General features: G+C 34.8%; 1 long non-coding RNA gene across 4 annotated transcripts; it reads right to left on the reverse strand.

Annotated features, from left to right (window-relative positions):
- Positions 1 to 408: 408 nt before the first annotated feature.
- Positions 409 to 2,944, reverse strand: LOC120273418. Of its 4 annotated transcripts, XR_005540521.1 has the most exons (4): positions 2,685 to 2,944; positions 2,036 to 2,131; positions 1,404 to 1,480; positions 409 to 790 (listed from the first exon to the last, which is right to left on the reverse strand). It is a non-coding gene; the product is annotated as an uncharacterized LOC120273418 (long non-coding RNA). The 4 variants fall into 4 exon arrangements; XR_005540523.1 differs by lacking the exon at positions 1,404 to 1,480 and having other exon boundaries at positions 410 to 790; XR_005540520.1 differs by lacking the exon at positions 409 to 790 and having other exon boundaries at positions 798 to 1,480.
- Between the last annotated feature and the right edge of the window lie 24,116 nt (positions 2,945 to 27,060).

The raw sequence follows: 27,060 nt of genomic DNA on the forward strand, positions 1-27,060 counted from the left end.
ATGGGCGGTGTTAAGAGTAATATAGTACTTTTTATCAGGCATCGAAATTATGCTCAGTAACAATATACAAATAAGTGTAGCAGGAGTTTTGATGTCGATATCCTTAAAACAATCATACAAAACATGTAAGCTGAGGAAATGCAGCATTGGACAATGCTTTAAATAAAGCATCAGTGTAAATTTAACATAACATGATTAGAGTCCATGACAAGTCAATCAATCTGTCATCTTCTTCACTGATAGTTTTCTCTTTAGTTTCCATCAAAAACTGAAGAACCAATACAATAAACTCAAGATATATATATATATATATATGTTTATTCTTATCTTAGCTTTTAAAAAAAAAGTTTTAGCTAAAGTCTGATTCTCAATGTCTGGATTTATTAAATGTTGAACTAAGAAAGATGTACAGTCACCAAAGATGATCACCTCAACTTTAAGAATGGAAATAGAAACACCAGCAAAATTCATGCAAATTGACTGAATAAATAAATATTAAATTCCTCAAACTTGTATTCTATCTGCTAATCCTGATCATAAAATTAAAAAAATATAAAAAATAGTTTTTTATTAAAAAATCACAGATTATTATACTCACAATCTACATCACATTCATGATATCTTTCTCTCTCTTTATATCTTTTTTTCTCTTGTGAGTTGTGATTTGATTCTAGCTACTAGCTAGCTAGGCCTCCCAAAAACCTTGTGCATCATAATTATAGAGAGCTAATACCTCTGTTGCAATCGACAGATGCCCCTTCCTCCCAATCTTCTAACCATGCAACTTTAGCTGAAGAGAGATAAAAAAGAAGACTTTTTCAAACCATTTTAATGAAAAAATTGTTGAGGAACATGTTATAATTTGTAAAGCATAAGATCAACAATAAACTCATAGCAAAGGGAAGAACAAGAAGAAAAGAAAGCAAGTATTATTTCATGAATAATATTTTTTTACACCCATTTCATAGAAGACAACATCTATTAGTGGGCATATTTATACAGTCTCCAATTACATCATATCCAGGCAATAAATTCAATAAGAAATTATATGATGTAGCAGAGTACCAAAATAAGTTCTTGAAATAGGCCAGGTCTCAAGGAATTCTATCAACTCCATTGAATGTTGAGAATCTAGATATGTACAAGATAAACTTTAAATATTCTTTAATGCCGTGTTTGATTCAACCAAGATTTACTAGAATAAATCTAAGCCCCAACCAGGATTTACAAGCATAAATCTGCACCCCTCGACCAATGTAAATTTGATGTTTCCTTTCCTGGAGAATGAATAAGAGTTTACAACTCATAATCCTCAATGCCCATAAACTAAAAACATTGCCCATTAAATTCCATATCTAATAAAGAAATCCATTAACCCAGTAGTTAGAGCTAAGGAAACCCACAAATCCAGTCCATTAAAGCTCACACATTATTCCCAGCCCCTTCAAGCCATAATTAGCAACTTAGACCAATTAAATCCCTGCATAAAAAAAACGCCATTAAAATTAAATCCAAATCAAATAAAGAAATTTATATACCCTCAAACTAATTGCTTCCAGCCCAAACAACCCGTAAGTGTTCTTGCTAGTTGCTCTATCCAATAGATTAAAATAGGAAAAGTGGAGAGCCTGATAAAGTCACTTGCTAGTGCTGATCTGACAAAAACACATTATTATTATTATTATTTTTTTTTTTTGAAAAAGTGGATAAACCACAATATATTAAGATAACGCGACAAGATACAAAAGGTGTACCACAAGAAGTGATACACAAAATCAGGCACCAAAATACAAAAACACATTTTCTTTTTCTTTTTTTTAAAAAAACATGATTAGTTTGAAATAGATTTCAAATTACAATATTGGAAGTAACTGCTGATTCTCAGAGTGTGATTACTGATAATGATCCATAAAGAACATCGGTCAAGAGCTATGTCTAATTACCCAAACCAAAAACCCTCCCAAGAAATTTAATTCTACTACACATACTTGATTATATTCCAAAATTCCACTTCATCTACTAGTGTTTCTTCTACCTAACGATTAGTACCAAACATCCTCATCTTTCCAAAGCTTTCCAAGTTATGAGTCACAACTGATAAGGTGCATCTATCCACTCTCCATATATAAGCCTGCAATAACAACAGGAACATCAGCGGTGAATCAGAGAAGAGCAATGGTTTTCTTATTGCTAATCACAGCCATCCTGGCCATCGTTGCAGCCAAGACACTTAAAGAATATCTAAAGAGATATCCCCAAAAAACTAAATCAGGGACTACATCACTCAATTACAAGATAAACTTTAAACAACTCTCCCAAAAATGGAAACCAAATGATCAAAATCAGTGGAATCACTATTAAAAAAAACAATAATAAAATAAAATCAACAAAGATCCCAAAAAAATTAAGGAAAAAACCCAGTATTAGATACACCAAAAAAAAAATTCTAGCTAAAATTTTCAAACAAATGAAAATGGAATGCTTAAATCTCTCAAAATAAGAATAAATAAAAAAAAAATCCCCAATTATCAAAATAATTTCAGAAAACCTGAGAAATTCCTCCAAAGATGCTTAGATTTCTAAAACCTAGAATCACTAACCCGAACATCACATTCATAAAAAACCCTCAATAAAGCACTTGACCTAATCAACCATTCATAAATCTAAGGGCAAAAGGAAAAAACCAGTTTCGGCGCCTCAACGTCGGCCGGAGACCAGAGGGAATGAAGGGAGGACTGAGGAGGGGTTCAGGATTCACTGGTGGCTGTGCTTCGGTGCATTGAAGATTAGCATCCGGCGGTGATCGTGTGAGTGAGTGCTCGGCAGCACGGCGGTGCGGCGAAGCTCAACACCCGCCAGCGACCGTGTGAGTGATTATGGAGAGAGCGAGTGAGAGAGTGGAGAGGGAGAGAGAGAGAGAGAGAGAGAGAGAGAGAGAGTAGGAGAGAGAGAATTTTTTTTTTAATTTGAGGGGGTTTTTGTAAACCGGTTGTATAGTTTAATAAAAAAAATTCTAACATAATTATGGAGACGGTTTTTAGAAACCCCTCTAGTAAACTGCTTCTAAAACTAAAAATCGGTGTGGTGTGAGTTACATTGAGTTATAAACTATATAAATCAAATTATACTATAACTTAAATTAACAACTCCTACATAAATTTGGAGTGCATCATTATACTTTAACTGTACCCAATTTTCACTCAATTTAATTTTTAAATAACTAGATAGTTATGAGTTTGTGTTTACCATTAACTCCAATAATTTAACCTTTAAACCAAGATCATCAATAAAGTGGACACTCTATCTGCATGTGTTATGTTCGAAAGTATTTTGTTTTGATCAACTACTCTAATCTCTATCGCTTTCATCAAATATGACTGCATCTTCATTTTTATCTTATCTCTTATAGTATGAGCTAGTTCAACTTCACTTCTAAGCTTTTACTTTGTGACATCAACTTTTTGGATTAGTTATAACATACTATTAATTAAAACTATTTAATTTTTGTTTCTTAGAATCATCTTGATTAATACGACTATAAGAGCTTATTGCTTCAAGTTGCTTGCTTTGACTGTTTGTCTCTTTCATTATTTTTAATATAATTTCTTACATTCAAAGATGATATTTAGCTTTTGATAAGGCTATTTATTTTTTTTATCAATATCAAATTATTCATTGAGTTTATTAAGTTTCTTCTGTACCAAGTATAATTTTATCTTTTTTGGTCAATATCTCCTAGCTGAAGGAATTTTTAACTTCTTTTCAATTAATTTATCTGTTGAAAATGCTACTTCATTAAATAAATTTGTAGTAATCTTAATATACTTAGAAGGATCTTTTTTACTAATTTTATTTACTTCCATTTCTGGTGAAGATAAATGAGGTAAACTTGATATTTTATGCTTTTATAATTTTAATTAGTAAAAATTCTCTTATTAAAATTGCTTGTATAGAAGCCTAGAAGAATCTTGAATAGAAGAATTAAAACAAAAATTGCATACTTGACATCTAAAGGAAAAAAGGATTATAGTAAGATATCTTTAACTTTACAATTAATCTATTGGTTATCTCTGATAGAACAAATTTTATTATTAATTTGTACATTAGAACCTCAATTAGATAATTAAGTATCCATGTTAGGAAGATTTTGATGAAGTCTAGGAGCATAGTAAATAACAACAATACATTGCGTGGAACCATTCTTAATTTCGTTGTAATGTTGATGTGGCCTTTCACCATAGCTTGAATTTCTTTTACATTACTTATGTACTCCATCTAATGTATTATCCAATGTCTATTAACTTTTCTGGCCCAATAAATTGTTCTTATAACCTGAATATAGAAACCAGATATTTTGTTGATCCTTCACTACTACATCGCAGGTTCATAACATAGCATTTCCATTTCATCTCTACTAACAAAAGGCCTTGCAACCTCAGCATATTGATAGCCTCTATCTCTTTGCTTGTTCCAACTACATGTAATAACCAAAATCTTTTGCAATAATAGCATTGAAGTTTAGATTTATCATACTCTATATCTATATAGTATTTTCCTCTTACTCTACCTTGTTTACGTCCATTAATTAGGGAATTTTTTTTCACCTTCACTAATTGATATTGATTACCTTTAACTATATGGAGGTCCATGTGCATGACCATGACCTCTAAAGGCTTTGGAATAGATGGTGAAGTTTACAGAGAAATGAGGTAGAGAAGGAGTACAAGATGAGAAGGAAGTGGGAGAGACATGAAGAGAAAAAATTGAGGAAAATGATTCTTCTTGCCTATTCTCATTGTATTGCATTCATATATATAGAGACAACTTTTGCAAACAATGTAGCTACCTCTGAGGCATTTTGACAAACATGTACTATGCCAAAGCATTCTCTACTCACTACAATGATTGCTCTCAACCATTGTTCTTAATTACAACTTTCGATTACTAATAGGCTTCTAATAACCTTCTAATCGACATATCCTAATCCAACATTCTTACTTCATAACAAAATAAGCAAACTTTATTGTGAGGCTACTCCCTTGCTTCCACGCTTGCTGCGTCTAAGTATCATTGTTGGTGTTGCCATATTGTCTAAGCCTGCAACATTACCGCCCTCTTACAATAGCACCTTATCCTCAGGGTAAAGATCAGGAAATGAGGCTTGGATGTCAGCAAGAATTTCCCAGGTTACATCCTTTGTTGGCTGGGACTTTCATTGTACCAAAACCTGTGGAACTCATTGACCCTTAATCAAAATTGTCCTCGTTCTTAAGATAGAGTCCGGCTTTATAAGTGGGTATTGGCCCTCAAATTGAAGAGGTAGCGGTGCTAATTAAGATGAAGGTTCTCCAAAACATTTCTTTAGTTTTGACACATGAAAATGTCATGAATCTTGGCGATCTCCGGTAAACTGAGATGATACGCTATTGGGACAATCTTCTAGGTAATCTGATATGGTCCGAAGAATCATCTTGCAAGCTTATGAAAGGAATGATTGGTGACTGTAGAGCTGCCGATAAGGCTGTAGCTTGATGAAAACATAATCATCTTTAGTGAAGGAAACATCCATACCACTGGAATTAGTTTGATTTTGCATTTACGTCTGGGCTTGGAGTAGATTTTCCTTGAAAGTAGTGAGGATAGAGGACCATTCGATGAGTAATTAATTGATGAACTCGACTGAAGAAGTCTCGGCAAGGTAGTCGATGAGTAAAGGAGAGGGAACGACCAAAGACGGCTTCAAAGGATATCATCTTTATTACCAAGTGCCAAGCCATATTGTAGTGCCATTCAACCTATGGAAGATATCGAAATCACTAATGGGGGTGGTCGACGGTGAAGCAATGTAGATAGTCCTTGAGGTAGCGGTTTAAGTGCTTTGGATTGGCCATCCGTTTGGGGATGATATGCACTACTCATAGCCAATATTGTACCCTATAGCTGGAACAATTCTTGCCAGAATGTGCTTGTAAATATGGGGTCATGATCAGAGATGATGCTCATTGGAACACTATGTAGATGGACAACATCCTTAATAAAGATCTCCACAACTTGAGTAGTTGTGAATTGTGGGTCTAATGCCAAAAAATGACTTTGTTTGGATATACGATCAATAACCATTAAGATGGTTGACTTCCTCGATGAGGGTGGTAAGTGGGTTATGAAATCCATTGCAACGGCTTGCCTGGAATGGCTAGTGGCTGTAAAAGTCTATGCGAGACTCTATTGAAAGGTTTGGCAGATTGGCAAACTGTACATCATTTGACAAATTCATGAACTATTTTCAAAGATTTGACTAGAAGAAGGTGCTTGCAATACGTGTTGTTGTTCGTTATCTGCCGGCATGACCCCTCATGGGAGAATTGTGAAATTCCACAAGTTCGATTGGTTGTAATAGTGAATCAGGGAGAAAAAATGCTCTATTTTGATAGAACAAGATTCCATTTCTAATGTAGTGGTCTGGCATCATGTGAGATTTGCACCTGGCAAAGAGCACTCCATATGGCAGCTATTAGCTGTGAGGAGACTAAGAGTGCTTCAAAAGAAGCTTTCAACAACCACAAAAGTGCTTACTGCAGGGCCATTTTGTGCTCTCAGTTTATAAGTGATGTCAAAATCATATCCGAGGAGCTTAGACAACCATCTTTGTTGCTCCAATGTTTGGATGGTCTGGTGTAGTAAAGTGTGGAGGCTTTGGAGATCTATTCGGATAGTGAAGCGTTGGCCAAGCAAGTAGTGACGCCATTTGCCCATGGCCCGTGATGGCATATATTTCCCTGGTGTACATTGAGGTAGAATAAAGACGGGGTGCCAACTATAGCTGAAATATGCGAGCGATCTTCCATTTTGGGTCATGACAATGCCTACTTCCATTGCTAACATGTCCGTCTGAATTCCAAAGGGAATCTCAAAATTAGGCATCTGCATTATGGGTGTGTGAGTTAAGGCCTCTTTCAAACTTTGGAATGTCATTATCACTACCCGTGTCTAAATGAATGCATCTTTGCACAAAAGATTAGTTAAAGGAGATGCTAATTGACACGACCGAATATGCGTGTACACTGCAAGTGCACGGGTGTCGAAGTAATAATCCCAGATGAGTGGGTATCGTATCCACAAAGAGTAGGGAATAAAAACACTTAAATTGTTTCTTAACTAATGTGGAAGATGAATAGTGATATGTGTGACAAGATTCAATTCTCAAGAGCAAAAACAACAAGAAAGAGAGCACAAGTAAAGGAGAAGGTAAGGCAATCGATAAAGATGGGGTACCCAGATATTATTCCGCCTAGGACAATCATTTCAAGTGCAAGAAACCTCTATTATGCTTCCTAATTAATGCAATAGTGAGTCATGGAAATCCTTAATTGCACAGTCCCAAATTTAAGATCGACCATGCCTAACTCTATACATGTCCCAGAGGAGAAATCGAACAATCTCAACACCTCGCACTCATATAGAATTGCAATGAGCTCTAGGGATTCCAAATGATAAACCCTATTTCTATGTATAGACCTAACCCTTCGGTGCAAGTGAAAGATCCCTAGCCACAATTAAGCCCTAGATGCTAAAATCACTTCAACGCTTCACTCCGTTGCACTCATAACTAAGCCCCAGCGAAAGATCATGCCTTAGCCCGTTCACTCTACTATAGCCGCAAAGAACTCTTAGAACATGGAGGTAGGATAGTTCACACCGGAGGACAAAGGGGACGCTCCCCTACCTCTCGACTCACCCTCTCAACCCTCTCCAATCTAGCTTTGTCTAACTCTTATGGTGTGTCACTCACTCAAAAGCAAGGTTGTCAGACCCGGCCCGGCATTGACCCGGTTAAGGCTAGGGGTCAGGGGTCAATGGGATTCGATCGGGTTGAACCGGGGTCAATAATAAAATATAAAAAAATATTATAATAATTAATAATGAACAAATATAATATTAAAACTATAATTATAATATAAAAAATTACTCAAATTTGATATTTAAATTGATAAATGACCTTATATGCACTAGTGTTTTATAATTATGTCATTTATTTTTAAATTTTTTTAAATATTTACAAATTTAATATATTAATATATAATTATTGAACTTCTCTCGGTGTTTTTTATTTATTTATTTGTTTATTGGTTGATTTTGTTAGAATAGATAAGAAATTTAATTTACTAATTCTTATCTTTTATATGGATGATACATTTTATCAATAAATTATGTAACTTACCCAATTTCAATTGAGATTTTATTTTGTTTTAAATATTCTTATATTTTTTATTTAGTTAGAATATTTTATTTTTATATTTTATAAGAAAATTACACTCATTTATTGTTTTATTTTTTTAATAAATTAAATTTTAGAAAGTATTTAGTATTTACATAACATATTAATAAATTTTATTTTTAAATGCTAATTTTTTTGTTGGTATGTATATGATATATATATATAAATATATTGTAATTCCATTTATTGATTATAAATTAAAAATAATATTAATAAATATACATGATTTTGTAGTTTCTAATGAGAAAATAATAATAAATTATTAAATATTGTAAAAAAAACTCTAATATTGTGACCCGATTGACCCGGCCGGGTCAACCGGTTCCCGGTTGAACCGCCCGGGTCACCGGGTTAAGACCGGATTTTTCCATACCCGGTTCAATGGGGTATACCCGGGCCGGCCACATGGCCGGTTCCCGGGTTTTTTGGTTGAACCGGCCGGGCTGGTCCGGGTCTGACAACATTGCTCAAAAGAGTTACCAAGAAGAACTCTCAACCCTAGTGTCACTCTAGGGGAGTATTCATACAATCAAGCATACAAGATTGGAACTCACAATAAACATCAATTAATTGAAAGCATAATAAAGTGATTCAATGAAATTAATACATCCTAGGGTTCACAAATACCCAAGTACCCACTAGGGGTTTAGCTCTCCATGGAGCTAGATACAATTAATGAAATCGAATGTAAAAACAAAGCATCCATAGAAAACTCCCTCGTTAGTCGTGGTGATGGTCTTGTGGAGAGTCTTCTACTCATCGCAAGGGTCCCTTTGTCCAGCCTAGGATACACCTCGCTGGATCGGTGCCAACGAAATCTCTCCCACTAACCTTCTTCCAAACGGCGCGCGATGTCAAAGCCGTAGAACCTCTCTAAAGCCCTAGCTAATACCTCTCAAAACCCTAGCCACAGCCCTCTCTCAAGTTGGGGAAAAGATGGAGAAAAGAATACTGAAATCGGTTTTTAAAGGGGCTGGAATCGGGAATCCACACTCCCGTGTGAGCGCCCCTGTGGATTTTTCACACGGGCGTGTGGAATTTCCACACTCCCATGTGGATTCTCTGATTTCCTATTTTCTTTGCCGGCTGTGAACAGTGCTGGTACAATATTCTTGCTACAGTTTTTGCTACAGTATCCTACTACAGTACAGTCCCAAAATACTCCCGAATCCATGCTTTCATTGAGGTAACGCAAATGGGCACACGTTTATGTTATGGATCACTTTGCTTCTTCAATAACGGACATGTTGGTGGAGATCTTGTTCTATATGCACAAGTCGGAATGCTTGAATATGACTGCCCTTGTGCCCCTCCAAATAGTTGTACTAGCTTGAATACGAGGAGGTTGGCACACATTCCCGCATCTCGAACCCGACCTATGTCTTCGCGTTTGAACCTTAGCAATATTTCCTCTAAATTGGTACATTTACGACCCACATTGGCTTTTTTCTTTCATATTCGGCCTCACAACCCTACCTGCATGAAAGTAACATAAATACTGACATATTAGCATTAAAACCCGAGAAAAGTAATGCTCAACACAAGGAAAGAACACTTCGTATTCTTATCGCACAAGCACTTATCACTAATGAAGTGAATTGTGAGATAAAGCACTAATAGTATCCTACGTTCCCCATGAAGCCTCACAATACTTGGAGAGTGCTTCGTAGCGGCCAGTCACAGATAGCAGTGACCTTCTCGGGGTGCACAGAAATACCTTGACCTGAGATTCGATAACCAAGATAGCTGATTTCATCTTGTCCGAATTCATACTTCGACACCTTGGCTGCCAGCTGGTGGGACTTAAGATTTGAGAAGACTGATCATAGGTGCTTGAGGTGGGCATCCCAAGAGGCACTATAAATGAGTATATTATTAAAAAATATGAGAACATATTTGCATAATACCTGTCAAAATATGGAGTTCATGAGCGCTTGGAATGCTGACAAAGAGTTGGATAACCTAAACTGCATGACGAGTAAAAACCAACATGGAGGTCCAATTTAGAGAAGACGAGAGCACCGCCATGTTCGTCGAAGAGTTCTTGAACTATAGGAATTAGAAATCGATCTTTGATGGTAGCCTCATTCAAGGCCCTATAGTTGACGTAAAATCGCCAACTACCATCCTTCTTCTTCACCAACAATATTTGGGAAGAAAAGATGTTGTTAGATGGTCGAATTATGCCTTCTGACAGCATCTCACCAACAAGATGCTTGATCTCGTCCTTTTAGAAGTGGGGATATCAATATTGATTAACATTTATAGGTGGTGTATTAGGTTGCAATGGAATCCGATGGTCAATGAGACATGGCGGTTATAAGCCGGAGGGTGGGATGGAGATCATGCTAAAGTGATTCATGAGTTGGAGGAGAGCAGACGCAAACAGAGGAGGAGATTAGGAGCTAGCAAGGGCACTTGATCATGGCTAATTATCTTCACTAATATGTGTAAATATTGAGTAACCTGGTGTGCATGCAGCTATTTATGGAAAGTAGATTATATAATGGTGTTGAGAACTAGTTGTATCACACCATGAAGTCACGTTGAGAGCCTGTCAATTTGCAGCTACATCCAGAGTTGTTTGTAGTCAAACAACAATGGACCTAATCCCGCTAACCATTGCATGCCAAGCACAAGGTTCGCACCATAGATGGGTAGTGAGATTAAATCACCAGAAAAAGAAGCTTGGCTGAGCTTCAGTGGAACAACAAGGTATTCCCCTGTACATGTGAGGGCCTCGCTGTTGCCTACCGCCACGCGAAGGTGAGGGGATGGCTACATTGTCAATCCAAGATGAGCTACCAGGTGGGATTAAATAAAGTTGTTGGTGGATCCTCTGTCAATCAGCACCATGATATTATGACCGTTGATGTTGCTAACAAGTTTCAGAGTGGAAGATACGGTTAAGCTAGTTAATGTATGGAATGAGATGCACAGAGTTTCTTCAACTACTTCGGTGCTACTGGAATGAGATGGGCCTCAAGGAGATTGTCAAAAGGGTGAGATAATTGAAGAGGATGCACTTCAGTTGCAAACAGTATTATCTAATTTTATTGAAGCAACTGATGTCCCGTGTCCAAAATATTGAGACCACATTAAGATATCATGAAGCCTCATTTAAAAACCTTGAGCATCAATTAGGAGGGATACTTGACACACTTTCCAAGGAACAACAAGTATTTGAGCAAGCAACGCAAGTGTCTCCCAGATATGATGAGGCTCATAAACAACGTTGAAGAAGTTGGGCAAATTGAGTACATTGGTGCAGAAAATGAAAAGAAAGAAGTTAAATACCATTTTGAGATTTTGGATTGTGTGAATGAAGATTGTGCTTGTGAGCGAGAAAATTTTCAAGGGGATTTGCTAGTTTCATGTTTTTTTCAAGTTGAAAATACACAAGAAGAAGTAAATTCTAAAGTAATGGAACAAGCACCTCTCTTTGGGAGTGATCAACTCATAAATTGCAAAGAAGAGATTTTAGGTTTGGAAGAAGATGTGGGTAGGAGATTGAAGCCATCCAATGACCCACCTGTGCTAAGCTTGGATAATTCCCAACCCAAATTGTTTTCCTTGGAGGTGAAAGGTAAGATGGTTGGACTCTCTAACAAATATTCCACCTTGGCAAATAGATTTTAGTTTAAAGGAAGTAGTTTTGCAATGTCTGGTCAGGAGGAACATACTATTTTCAAGCCTTCATAAGGTAAGGAAGAGGTACGTCAAGCTAAGTGACGATTAAATAAGCGCTTCTTGGGAGGCAACCCAAGTTTTTATTGTTTTTCTAGGTATTAGTTAGTGTTTGCATGAATAAGAGCTTAAGTGTTGGTGTCTTGATCTTTTACATGCTATTGTTGTGATTTCCTTGTGGATCATTAGTGTTATCATGTGCTTAATTATGTGCGGTGAAGTTTCTTGGTCGTTTGAGCATATTTCTCATGATTCCCTGGTTAATGTTGCATTGTAGAGACAGGCTCTGAGTATGTATAGATGTTTAGAAATTTTAAGCAGAGCCTGCAAATTTTTCTTAGTCATTCAGAGAAAACACACGGCCGTGTGGAAATTCCACACGAGTGTGTGTTTTCGTTTAGAGCTCATCCCGAGAGGACATAGGGGCGTGTGTCTGCCCCTGTGAATGACCTTAAGACGTTCACACGCCGGTGTGGAATTTTCACACTGGCGTGTGTTTCTCTACAAACGTTTAGAGCTCTATCCTGAGAAGACATAGGGGCGTGTGTCTGCCCCTGTAAAGCTTCCCTGTGGAGTCACACGGGCTTGGGTAATTTTCACACGCCTGTGTGGATGTACAGAACGCCGGCTTTTCTTTAAAACTTCTTTGTGTTTCTTCATCCTTTCACTCCAAAACATTTAGAGAACACATCCTTGCACTCTCCTGTCTTCGCACCGTCGATTTAGAGGGTTTTCACTCGAGTTTTCCAGCCATTTTCTAATCTTTTATTCTCATTTCATCGGTAAGCTTCTCCTTTTCTTTTCTTCGCCCAATTTTCATTTATTTTGCAGCACCAGCGTCACCATCACCAGATCTACCAGCGCCGTTCGACTTAGCAGCAGCAGTAGAGCCGACCTCCGATAACACCGACGCTTGAGGTGTCTTTATTTTTCTTTTCTTTTGTTTCTCGTATTTTACTTTTTCATTATCTTTTGGACTTGTATACTCAGAAAGGATCTTTCTTCTGAGTTTATATTTTTGTCTCAAGTTGTATTTCATTGCTCTATCTTTTATATACTCGAGTTTATTTAGTTTTTGTTGAGCTTCACTGAATCCCCCTTGTGTATACGTACAGATGGTCTTGTCAATGTGTGAATTGAGAACTAGTAATGGACACGGCCAAGGTGTTTTACACTTGGCCGTATGTGCTTCACAACTTGTTGGAATTTCACTCCCAAGGATTTAGCTCCATTAAATACAACACTAGGAGTCAGAAGAGTATTGTTTCGATTATCACTTCCACATATATTCTTGATTGTTATACTTGTAAATGAGCTTGCATGTGTACATTGAGGGCAATACACAACTTAAGTGTGGGGGGGAGTTACATTGCACATGTCCCTTTACATAAGTTTTAACTGAACATGCATGCTCATATAGCCAATGGCTTGCACCTTAGTTGTAACGATTGTATTCTTGAGTGTAGGTGAATTTTTAACAATGAATATTTTCATGCTCTAGTTTTACTTGAATTTCTAGGAATTTTTGTCCGATTGACACTTGTTGCACATCTCGCTCATTAAACTCTTTTGGAAAGTCAAGTTTGATATTTAAGGGACTAATTAGTTTTAGTTTCTTGTTTTGTTATTAAAAAAAATGTAAAAAAATAGAAAATATTTGTACTTGTTTATGTGGATTGGAGGTGGAAAGAGTTACCGCCTATAAAGTATAAAGCTACTCTCATAAGTCGGATACTAGTTATGCCCTAATGAGAGAAAGAACTATCTTATTGGATGAGTGAAAGCTACTACTACCCCGATAGAAAGAGCTACCACCTTAAAAGTGTGAAAGCCACCTTAGCAGTTGCTTTGGAAATGGCTACCTTAGAGGATGTGTGAAGCTACTACCATTCCTTTATTTTGTTGTGTTTTGTAGATAAATAAGTCCCTCATTACTTACAACTTTGAGGAGTATACTTTGGGTTGAATTGAGTGAGTTTACACACACTTACACGGTTCCAGGTTTGTTGTTCTTTTTTATTCAAGTTTTTAGCTAGAGCATTGATTTTTTCGTATTTAGTGTTGAAATTTTCCTACTTATAGAATGCTCTTCTTGCATGCTTTGGTGAACCTAAGGCCAAGCACTTTCAATATTTCCTTCTTCTATGCTTCAATGTTTTATTTTTGCTTGAGGACAAGCAAAAGCTTAAGTGTGGGGTGTTTGATAAGTGCTTGTGTATTAGTAATATGAAGTATTCTTTTCTTATGTTGAGCATTACATTTTATCAGGTTTTAGTGGTAATACATGTGTATTTGTGTTACTTTGGTGCATGTAGGGTTGTGGAGCCAAATATGTAAGAAAGAAGCCAATGTAGATCGTGAATGCACTATTTGATGAAATCTTGGAAGGAAACAAATGCGAAGACACAAGTTGGGCTCAAAGATACGAGAATGTGTGCCAACCTCCATGTATTTAAGCAATTACAATGAATTGGAGGAGCACGAAGGCAGTCACATTTGCGTATCCTGACTTGTGCAATGATATAAAGATCTTCACTAATGAGGCCTTTTATTGAAGAAGCGACGCGATCTATGGCATAAATGTGTGACCGTTTATGTTGCCTTGATGAAAAGTGTGAATCGGGAGTGTTTTTGGCTAGTATTGTAGCAGGTTACTGCAGCAAATAACTGTAGAAATTATTGTTCACAGCCCGTAGAAAATCAAAATTCCAGAAAATCCACACGCCCGTGTGGAATTTCCACATGGGCGTGTGGAAAATCCACAGGGCTATGTGGATGTCCGATTCTAACCTATTTAAAGCCACGATTCAGCCCGATTTCAGAATCCTTTTTTCCATCTTTTCTCCAACTTTTGAGAGGCTTGCGGCTAGGGATTTAGAGAGGTATTGACAAGGATTTTGGAGTGGTTCTACGGATCCGACACCGCATTTCTCTTGGAAGATAGCTATTGGGGGAGCTTTCGTCGGCATCGATCCGGCGAAGTGTGCCCTAGGCTTGACGAGGGGACCTTTGGAGAGGACGAGGCTACTCCACAAGACCATCAACACGACTACCGAGGGGGTTTTCCTGTGGATTACTTTTTTTTAGTTTTGATTTTACTATTGATTGTATCTTGCTCCATGGAGAGCTAAACCCCTAACGGGTACTTGGATTTGTGAACCCTAGGATGTATTTGTTTTCATTAACCTTTTATTATGCTTTTTCTTAATTGATGTTTTAATTGAGTTCCAATTTTGAATGCTTGTTGAATGATTTCCCCCTTAGAGTGACACTAGGGTTGAGAGTTCACATTGGTAATCCTTGTGAGTGAGTGACACACCACGAGGGTTAGATAAAGCTAGATTGGAGATGATCAAGAGGGTGAGTTGAGAGGTAGCGGAGCGTCCCCTTTCTCCTCCGATGTGATTTATCTTACCTCCATTTCCTAGAGTTCTTTGCAGTCACAATAGAGTGAAGTACAAAGAGAGGAACTCCACTGGGGCTTAGTTGCGTGAGTAACACAGAGTGAAGCGTTGAAGTAATCCTTAGTATCTGGGGATTAATTGTAACTAGGGGTCTTTCGCCTGGACCAAAGGATTAGGTCTACATATAGGAATAGGGTTTATCACTTGGAATCCCTAGAGCGTCTTCCAACTTTGCACAGTGTGAGGTGTTGAGACTGATCGATTTCTCCGCCGAGGCATAGTATAGAGTTAGTCACAGTTGACCTTAGGTTTGGGACCGTGTATCTTAGAATGTCCATGACTCATTGAGCATTAGTTAGGAAGCATAATAGTTGGTTTTGCACTTGAAGCGTTAATCCTAGGTGGAACAATATCCGAGTACCCCACTTCATATCGATTGCCTTACCTCTCATTTTTTTGTGCCTCTCTTTCTTATTTCTTTTATTTTTGTCTACATTACATCTTATCAACACAATCATTATTTCATCTTCGCTTAGTTAAGTAGAAATCTTGGTGTTTTTATTCCCTACTCCTTGTGGATACGATACACACTCACCTGGAATTTATTACTTCGACAAACCCTTGCACTTGCGGGTCATACAAAAGGGGTGTGTCATGTTGAGAGGCACTGACTAGTCATTAATTGAGCCATGGAATACATCCAATGATACCATTGCAAGGCCTGTCTAGTCATATAGAAGCTAGTGCTGGCTAGCTTATGATCCTTTGGTGTCTAGTGGTATTTGAAGAATTGGCTTATTTGAAACAACCATCCAAGCACATTATCACCAGTGAACAGAGTCACCTCTAATTTTAGCAACATCTTGGAAGATGATGGGGTGATGAGCAGATTAGATTGTGTAGGTGGTGATGCAAGGTGCGTCGTCAATGAGGTCAAGATGGTGGGTAAGGGAAGTAGGGGTGGTTGGCCAGTGAGTGTGTGGATTCGAGCAACCTTCACCATCATGACGGTCATGACCGATGGTTGAGAGTCTAGTGATTTTTAGAGTAGTTCAAAAGCTTCGAAATGTTGTTGTACCATGGAACAAAATAAATACATTTTGTCTAGGTGGTCATGGATAGGAGTGAGTTGCTCCTTCATCGTCTTATATTGGCCATTATGCCGTCAGTCATGGGATGTAGTCAACCAAAGACGGGCCTGATAGGGTGGGGTTGCCACACACATATATGCCCATGGACTCCCCTTTAATTAGGTGATGTGAGACTAAACTAAGCTTACAACATTGCTTCCTCAATAAGACCCGACGTCCTTATTGGGTCAAGTATGCTTAACTCAATGACATTTCACTCAGCAACGTTTCACTTAGGGCACTTTACTCAACAATTGTCCTTGGTCAAAACCCTCCCTAGTCAGCTCCTCTGCCGGTCAGAACCCTCCGCTGGTCAGTCCCTCACCCAGCCCTACACCTCTACCTCTTAATAAAAACACCAAATGGAATGGACCTAGTGAATTATACCAAGAATTGAAGTAGAGAAGAAGTAGAAAATGAGAAGGAAGTGGGAGACACATGAAAAGAAAAGTTGAGAAAAATGATTCTGCTTGCCTCTTTTCATTGTATTGCATTCATATATATAGAGAGAGACAACTTTTGCAAACAGTGTAGCTACCTCTGTGGTATTTTGACAAACATGTACTATGCCAGAGCATTCTCCACTCACTACATTGATTGCTCACAACCATTGCTCTTAATTACAACTTTCTATTACTAATAGGCTTCTAATAACCTTCTAATTGACATAGCCTAATCCAACATTCTTAATTCATAACAAAATTAATAAATTTTGTTGATGAGACTACTCCCCTGCTTCCATGCTTGCTGCGTCTAGGTATTATTGTTGGTGTTGCTATATTGTCTAAGCCTGCAACAGGGTTGATCCTTCCATTCCTTAATTAGGCTTGCAAGACTAAGTCTCCATTATTTGTTTATTGGTCTTTTCAATCTTTGTTGTACATTGTACTCTTGTCCTTGTAGTGATCCTATAAGCTCCTCTATAGTTATCATTTCAATATTTTTTAACTCTTTAACCTAAACCACTATATGATCAAATTTTTGTGTTAGAGTGTGAAAATTGTTCTAAAAAATAATTTTATTTACTTTATTTGATTTGTTATTTAAGTGATTCTGGTAGAACAATCTATGATTGACTCTCTATTATTTATACATAGAATTTTAAATTCTACTCTTGGCATTTGCAAACGTATCCTTTTACTTTTTCTTAATCTCCCACGTAGATTTTTCCCAAGGATTAATTTCCTAAGAAATTTTTTATTCTTTTTCAAAAAATTAAATCACTTTTGATGCTTTGATAGCTTTGATAATTTGTAGAAGTAATTTTTTATCTTTCTTTTTGATAACTTTCATCTTTGTTGTCCTTGGTAATAGTAGTACCTCATATTCCGGAGTAGTATCATCTATGCAGTCTTTTTAAACAAGTTCTTATAAGTCTTGAGATAGCAATTGTAATTACATTTCAACCCATTAAAAATTATAGTTTGTGCCTTTCAATATAGGAATTTTAGGTTTGATTATGTAAATATTCATGCAATTCACTTGAATCAATTATCTATACTACCATTTGTTCAAAGTAGGAAGAGATAGGGAGAAAAACTAATAACTTTATTGATCATGCGCTAATATATTAGAAAATGACCAAGTACTTAGTGGAATAAACTTCCCACATATTAATGGGTTGGTGAATAGACAACCATACACCCTCACTAGACATACAAAAATGACATACCTAAAATCAGCATACAAGTTTTTCTACATAGAGTCATAAACTACATAGGTCCTACTTAAACTCAAATTGACTAATAATACTTAAACTTGGAGTGCGTAACTACACTCAAATAATATTATAGTTCTACTTGTGTTAATTTTTAAATAACTAGATATTTATAAGTTCATGTTTAACAGAAACTTTAACATCCCTTATCCGCTTAGGTTACAAAATGTCATTGTCTAAAATTAGTTGCCTATATCTATTATATGTCATTTCATATTCTAATTATTTTGCTTATACTTTTAGATGCTTAGTTTTAATCCTACATTTCTATATCTTGTCCTATGTGTTCCTTAAATTGTTTTTCAATAGTTGTGATTTCTAACCATTTTGTTTATACCATAATTATATTTGCTTAACATTTGTCACATACAGGTTATATTATCATCCTTCATCATATGATGTTTTATCACAGCCATTTCTGTCACTGGACACTTCCATTAATGCAAAACAGGTTGTTTATGGGCTGCTTAGATGACAATAATGATTCCTATTCACTATGCATTTATAAGCTAATCATTACTTCTAATGGGAAATGACCATTACCCCAAATTTGGAGAGAATGGGGGAGGAATAGAGGAATGGGCACGAAATACCCATTTTACCCCAGAAATATATGTATATTATAAATATTTATTCATATACTAATATTAAAATAATTAATATTTAATTATAATTACATATTAAATAAATATCAAATAAAAGTCACTAATTTAAATATTTAATTATATTAAATAAGTGAAATGACACTTTAATTATAGTAATTAAAATAAATAATGATATTTGTAATATTTTATAAATAAAAAATTTATTTAATTTAGATAGTTAAATATGATGATTAAATTGAGATATTTAATATAAATATCTAATTATTATAATTGAAATGAGTAATGATATTTGGAAAATGTCATAAATAAAGAAATTTATTTAATGAAATAGTTTATAATAATTAAATCAAATAATGATATATTAAATATTTTATAAATAATTTTTTTTAAATTAATAACATAAAAAATAATTTTACCATATCTTATTTCCTTACTTTTCCCATCCCTAATAAAATTATCAACATTACCATTCTAATCCTTTCATTTTCTTTCCAATCACTTTTCCCTTTCCCCTTCTTATTCCCCTAATTCCCATTCTGTATATCTTCATATATATTTTAGTTGTTTTACCTTATTGAATTTATTTAAGATATGCTCTATTCTATATTAATTTACAAATTACAATTATTCAAATTATCCTAAACATATTGCTTATTACAATATATAAAAAAAAAACTGAATACCTAATTTTTATAGTATTAGGCATTGTAAACTATTATATTTCACATTTAGAAAAAAAAAAAACTAGAATATTCTAAAGCAATAGTGCTTTTTATTATTTATATGTCTGGTTGATTATCTAATAGGGTTATTCGCATGTAAAAGAGGTTAAAAGTATTAATTGATCAAGCTATTGGTGAGTATTGAGTGGCTCCCCTTCATCTCAGTAAAAGCTCTAACCTGGCTAAAATATTCAAACTTTCAAGTCAAGCTTGAGTTAGGATTTTTAGGATTGAAATTAATTTATAATCAAGTTTGATAGCTAATATATATTATTAATATTATTATACTATTATATGAAAAATATTATACAATTTGCATTGCTTTTCTACATACAAAAATCAAGTTATAAATTATCTTTGTATTGTGCTAAATAAAATCTAATTTGAGTTTTTTGAAATGAATCAATTTGATTTTAATTTTGAACTAAATCAAATGGCTTTTATCCTGAGCAGGATAATGGGATGGGTAAAATACATATAGGTGAGGGTAGGTGCTAAACACCTTAATTTGATTTATTTTTTGTTTTACGAAAAATGGTTACGAAAAATGGTGAAGTCACATGCATATTTAGGGTATGCATTACCATGTCGTTACTACTTCAACACATCTATGCCCTCATCCTATACGATTTAAGGTTTAAATCTGTCTTTTTGGTATGACTAAGTGCCAATAAATCAAAAAGTTTTTATTTTAGATGGAATGTGGATATGTGACATGTCAATATCATGCACAAAAATAGATTTAATCCCTCAAATGCTTGCCCTTTAATTTGTGTGTAGTAGGCTTCAAACCATACTCCTTTAGCAAATATAAACATTTTACTCAAAGGACTAGTGTTAATAGACCAAGAGGTCGGTGCTCAATAAAGTAAGAAATCATTAACTATTTTTTTTTTTATATTTTTAAATATAAATAATAATTTTTTTCTATCAACTTTAGCTTTAGATATGATCTATGTTATATCCGTTGGGAATGGTGTTCACAAATGATAGGACCACTTCCTTAAGAAAAATTTTTATGGAACTAATAAAAGCCGCCAAAGAAGAGTACAACGACGAATGGTGGAGATATCTCAGTGTGTAACCATTTTAAAATAATTTAAAGAGTTTGGCTTGCTTTTAGACTTGGCAAACACTCACCCTTGCATGTGACGCCATACATATTTATTAATTTTTGGATAACATTGTTCTTTATTCATGTGCTTTGTTGATAATGTTGATAATGTTGATTTCATATGTTTGCCCGCTATATATATTAAAAATGTTATAATTAAGTATGTATATATAACTACTTTAAGAAAAATTTTATTAATTTATCTGACTTTTCGATCATCTTGATCAGTTTTTTGATAATTTATTATACAGTTTAGATGCTACTTTTTAAATTTCATATTTTTTTGGTATTTGTCATCATCCCATCTTGCTGGACATTCAAAATATACTTAAAATACCTTTGTGTTCTTTTGGAAGAAAGCCTCGATAGAAAATTAGAAAATTTTAAAAAAAAATAGGGTTTAGAAAGAAATTATTTAGCCACCAAATAATTTGCCATGAAACATTGGTTGCAATTCCCTGAACCTCCTGACTCGATGACCACGCTTTGGGAGTCTTGGAGGAGGTCCTTGCGACAGGCCCAGAGGGGCTTTGGTGATCTGGTGGTGAAAACAATTGTGTGGAATGTTTGGCTTACTAGAAATGATTGTGTTTTTAATGCCAATGTTTTGCCAGCACAGGATACTATTATGAAAATTGATCGCATGTTATTGCTTTGATGTTCTTCAGACACGGACAGTGATCAAGGAAGACTGGATGACTCCTTGAGGTGCATTCGTCGTAGCTTAGAGTTCCCGAGTCCGAGGGTGGAGGAGCTCAATGAGGTTAATCAGATCGGTGGTGAGGAGTAGCTTTTCTGTTTTTATTTTGGGTTAGGAGGAGACCCGTTGTTCCTCCATCTCTGCTCTTTTGCTTTTTTTTCCACATCTAGTGGAAGGTGTTTGTTGTAACCTTTGTTCCTTTATTTAATGTCGTGGTTTATCCACCTTTTTTAAAAAAAAAAAAAAGTTGATAATTTCATACTTACAAAATTTTGTCAAAATTTTCGGAGGGGACCATGGTAACTTCAACTCATATTTGATCCCTAATTAATTTCTGTAAAGAATTTTGTTTGTAAAATGAAAAAAAGTTTATACCGGAATATGAATAACAACAGCACAAGTGGAAAAATAACCCTGATTCTTTTTTTCCGCATTTTTCTTATTTTATTATTTTTTACTCTAAATTTTATATTAATTATAAAAATCAATAAAATACCCATGCATCTATTCCGGCTTTTTTTAAAATATTGCATTTTTTAAAATTATATACCCAAACGCTCAATTTTAAAATTAATTATGAAAATGCGCAAAAAGTACCATGCATGGTACTTGCATGGTACGTTTTTGCACATGGGTTCTTCGAAAATTTTCTTTTTAAATTTTATAATAATTTTTTATATGATATTTTATATTTACAACCTTATAAATTTTTTAAATTAATTTTTTCACAACTCTATTTATATGATATCCATCATAAATTCTGGAAATTGTCTGTGGTTTGATTGTCTTTATTATTAGTGGTTGTAAATTTGATTGTAGTATTTTCTGACATTTGCAAGTTTGACCGTCATAAATTCTACCAATTGTCAAATTTGACCGCCCTTATTATTAATAAGGTGGTTGCATATTTGACTGTAATAATTACTGATTGTTGTAGATTTGACCATCATAAATTCTGACAATTGTCATGTTTCACTGATCCTTATTATTGGTGGTTGCAGATTTGACTGCCATTTAAATTTCTGATGATCGTAGGTTTGTGAGAAAGAACCCATTGACAAATTTAATAGGGTGTGTTAGAAAAAATTTAAATTAAAAAAATTTATAAGGACTTAAACGTGAAATATTATATAAAAAAAACAATTGTAAAATTTAAATAGGATTGTGAGAAAAAAATTAATTCAAAAAATTAGAAGGACTAAAACGTAAAACATTATATAAAAAAACCATTCTAAAATTTTAATAGAGTTGCTAAAAAAATTTAATATAAAAAATTTATAAGATTGTAAATGTAAAATATCATATAAAAAACTATTATAAAATTTTATAAAAATTGATAGAACCTATGTGAAAAACCGTACCATGCAAATGCCATGCATGGTACTTTTTGAGTATTTTCATAATTAATTTAAAAAATAAGCATTTTAGTATATAAATTAAAAAATACATTATTTAAAATAAAAAGCTCATCTGTTCTGATAATAAAACATGTTTACGATAAAACATGTTTACGAAAAAACATGAATTGAGGGTCTGTTTGTTTGGGGTATTTGAAATTACATGTAATTGTAAATACTACACTTTCTAACTGATGTTTGTTTGGGGGTATTTGCAAATCCAAGTGTAATTTAACTGGAAATGAACAAAAAATTCCTCCAAAGTTCAGGTATTCATAAAAAAACCCCATGATTTTGAGTATTCCCAAAAAATCCTTCCTTTTTCTGACAGGTTATTTTTCAGACCTTTCTGACATAAAGGTAATTGACGTTGACATAAAAGTAACAGATATTAATTGGGCTGACTCTCAGTTTTTAAGCGAAAATACCAAATTTTAAGCGGAAACCCATAATTTTAAGCGGAAAAATCAAATTTTAAACGCAAATGTGTTATATGTTAAGTGAAAACTTATGTTGTTAAGTGAAAACACCAAATTTTAAGCGGAAACTAATAATTTTAAGCGGGAAGTACATGTTGTAAAATAGAATAAACTAATGAGAGCAATTGAAAAAGTACAACATCGGGATTGAAAAAAATAAGTCATCAAAAAAGGAGGGACTCATGCAGCAAATTCAAATGTCGGAGGAGTGCATGCAGGGATGTTTTGAAACTTTCAGGAACTAAAAAATAATTTTTCCTTCTAAATAACCCTAAACCCACAATTAGTTATGCTTTGGATTATTGTGAAATCCATTGCAATGCTGAACTCAAGTAATTGAAATGTACAAGAAACCCTTCCTTTCTTCATCTAGCATCGTTCTTCAGAGAGCGTCTTCATCCAACAAATTTGGCTGTAAACTTCATCCTAGCGCTGTCATGCTTTTCTCCTATCCCGTCTCTAGAACAGCAACAGCACCAGCAACATAAACAAGGTCTAGATCAAGGCAGTGAACGTAGCCCCATCGCCGGCTTGCAGCAAAGGCGTTGCTCTTCTTAGTCCATCGCCATCGTGCAGTAAAGCCTGTGCTCCCCATGAGGCAGTGAACGTCGCTCCATCGCGTGCTCTTCGCTGTCTCGTCACCGTCCTGTCTCATTGCCGGATCCATAGGAACAACAAAAACAAGGTGAGTGTCTCTCTAGTTTGTGTTCATCTCATGGTCACTAGAGAAATCTTGAACTTTTGATACATAATACATGAAATCTCATGGTCTCTAGTTTGTGTGTGCATCTGCTGATTGATGGTTAGTTTGCATTTTGAGCTTCTTTACTTGTTCTGAGATATTGCCTATTTTTCTTAAAAAAATTGTATGGTTGACTTGCTTTAATTTATGCTAATTTATTTTATTGTTTGAGTAGTTGCTTTAGAATAATATACAGTAGTCTTTCATGGAAAATTTGGTGTTTTGATTGCTTTATTTCTTTGTTTAGTCAATATTATCGTAGTAAAGATAAAACGTTTCATGATCATCTTTTGATTGATAGCAAGTTTGAATTTTGTTCTTTACAAGATTTGTTGATTTATAGCTAGCTTAAATTTTGTTCTTTATGAGCATCTGTTGATTGATGGGTACCTGTAGTTTGATTTTGTTCTTCTTTAGTAGTTAAGTTCCGAGATACTTACTGGTTTTGTTAAAAAATTATATCTTTGACTTAGCTTGCATACAAGATGATTTATTTTATTGTTTTAGTAGTTGTTTTAGTATATACAATAGTGTTATATCTATTTTGGAGCTACTAGCTGCTTGTTCTTTTTGTTGGTTGAGCTGTTTGGTTTCTTATGCTAATAATTTGTTTGATTTTCATCTTGGTTTGTCATGTTTAAGTAGCTTCTAAATGCTTTTGTTTTGGATTTTGTTAGTTTATTTCTGATTGGTTGTAATCACAATTTTTTGATTTCTATTACCAAGCCAGTGAAGTTTTTATCTCTTTGTATTTTGTACGAGGCTTTGGTTGCTTATGTGGATGATTTATCTGATCTTCTATGTTTGATTGTCTGTTTAATTTATACTACTTAATGGCTTGTTGCAACTTTCTTTAATTGTTTGTTGATTATAAAGTATTTTATGTTGGTTTTGCTGTGCAATCTCCATTATTGGTTTTCTTTTATGCTAAATTGTTTACTTAAGGAAATGAATTGCAAAGATTCACAATGTGCTCAAGGTTGCTAAAATAAGTTACTGGATTGTATGACAACTTTAGATTGCAAAACTGCAATTGTGCACATAGATTTAATGAGTACTTAAGTTTGTGAGTTACAGTTGTTGTATTTTAATGTTTAATGATATTTTCTTAACCTTTGAATTGGATGTTTAAAGTAGATTGACATTTGTTTTGGTTTTTGAAACTGGATTTAACTTTACAGGTTAATGTATTGAAGTTACTTTTTCTTGATCTCTGCATTAGATTGTCAAACAAGATTATGCCCTTAGGTTATTCACTTATTGACATTTCATTGATGGTGCATTTGATATGATTATTCTTCTAATTGATTTGGGTCCATATCAAATGTTGTGTGCCCTTCAAAGTCTCCCATCCAACTCAATATTGAAATTGCACGATAATTGATAAGAAAAGCTTAGCAATAGCACAATGGTTCCTGACAAAAGTCTCCCATTAGCACAATGGTTCCTAAATAAAGTCTGAGAGAAAAGTTGTTTTACTTGGTTGTATTATTAGTGCTTCTTTATTAGCTTAGACTAGACTAGGAAAAATAGGAAAAGCTTAGTAATATCAAGATACTAATGCTTCTTTATTAGCATAATTACAAGTTTGGTGTTAATTTATAAGTCATGATTGTAATTATGACTATTTTTATAAATATTTATTTTTTGTCAAAAGTAATTGATTTTAACATGAGAACAATAAATATATATGTATAGAACATGTTAATGAGAATAATAAATATTTATTTCTTGTTAAAAGTAATTGCTTTTTAACATCAGCAAATCTTGTATGATTGTAATTATGGCAACAATATCACAATAATGTCAATTTGAAATTAACTTTTAACTATTATTTTAGATGGATCATAGCAATGGTGTTGATGAATTGTACCTATTGCAATAATGGTTTTAGCTGTGGTCTATGCTGTGATGTTACATGTGCGCAACAAATGACGTCGAATATGTAGAGATTTTTCCCTTGAGGGACTACATATAAGGGAAACATATTTGTCTTGGTTGGTAAATGGGAATGATGCCACTAATATAAACATGGTTCGCATGGACGAATTTAGAATTTTTAACCTTTGCACCACACTATGTGCAAAAGGTTACATGTGTGATACATTATACATGACTGTGGAGGAGTACTTGATTATTTTTCTTCACACTATTGGACATAATTAGCGCAATCATGTTGTTGCCCACAATTTTTAAGATCAAGTGAAATGGTTAGTAGATACTCCCACCTTGCCTTATTTACAATCAGTGAACTATAGCATGACTACAGACGACCACCAAGTATGCAAACTGACAACGCCCCTTGCGTATGTCTCGCAAGTGTACGGGTTTGTCGAGTAATAAAATCCCAGGTGAGTGGGTATCGTATCCACAGGGAGTAGGGAGTAAAAATACTTAAATTGTTTCTTAACCAAGTGAAGATGAATAACGATTGTGTTGACAAGATGTAATGTAAACAAGAATAAAAGAAGCAAGGAAGAAAAGCACAAGTAAGTGAGAAATTAGGCAATCGATATAAATGGGGTACTCGGATATTGTTTCGCCTAGGACAATCATTTTAAGTGCAAAACCGACTATTATACCTCCTAACTAATGCATTAATGAGTCGTGGAAATCCTTCAATACACGGTCCCAAATCTAAGGTCAACCGTGACTAACTCTATACCATGTCACGGAGGAGAAATTGGACAATCTCAACACCGCGCACTCGTATAGAATCGCATGGAGTTCTAGGGATTCCAAGTAATAAACTGTCTTCCTAGATATAGACCTAACCCTTTGGTCCAGGTGAGAAGTCCCAAGTCACAATTAAGCCCTAGGTGCTAAAATCACTTCAACGCTTCACTCCGTTGCCTCTGTAACTAAGTCCCAGCGGAAGGTCATTCCTTAGCCCATTCACTCTACTATGACCGCAAAGAACTCAAGGAATTGGAGGTAGGATAAATCACATCAGAAGGGAAAGGGGACGCTCCACTACCTCTCGACTCACCCTCGACCTTCTCCAATCTAGCTTTGTCTAACACTCGTGGTGTGTCACTCACTCACAAGAGTTAACAATATGAACTCTCAACCCTAGTGTCACTCTAAG

Source organism: Dioscorea cayenensis, chromosome 12 (genome assembly GCF_009730915.1).
Source record: "Dioscorea cayenensis subsp. rotundata cultivar TDr96_F1 chromosome 12, TDr96_F1_v2_PseudoChromosome.rev07_lg8_w22 25.fasta, whole genome shotgun sequence".
Taxonomy (NCBI): domain Eukaryota; kingdom Viridiplantae; phylum Streptophyta; class Magnoliopsida; order Dioscoreales; family Dioscoreaceae; genus Dioscorea; species Dioscorea cayenensis.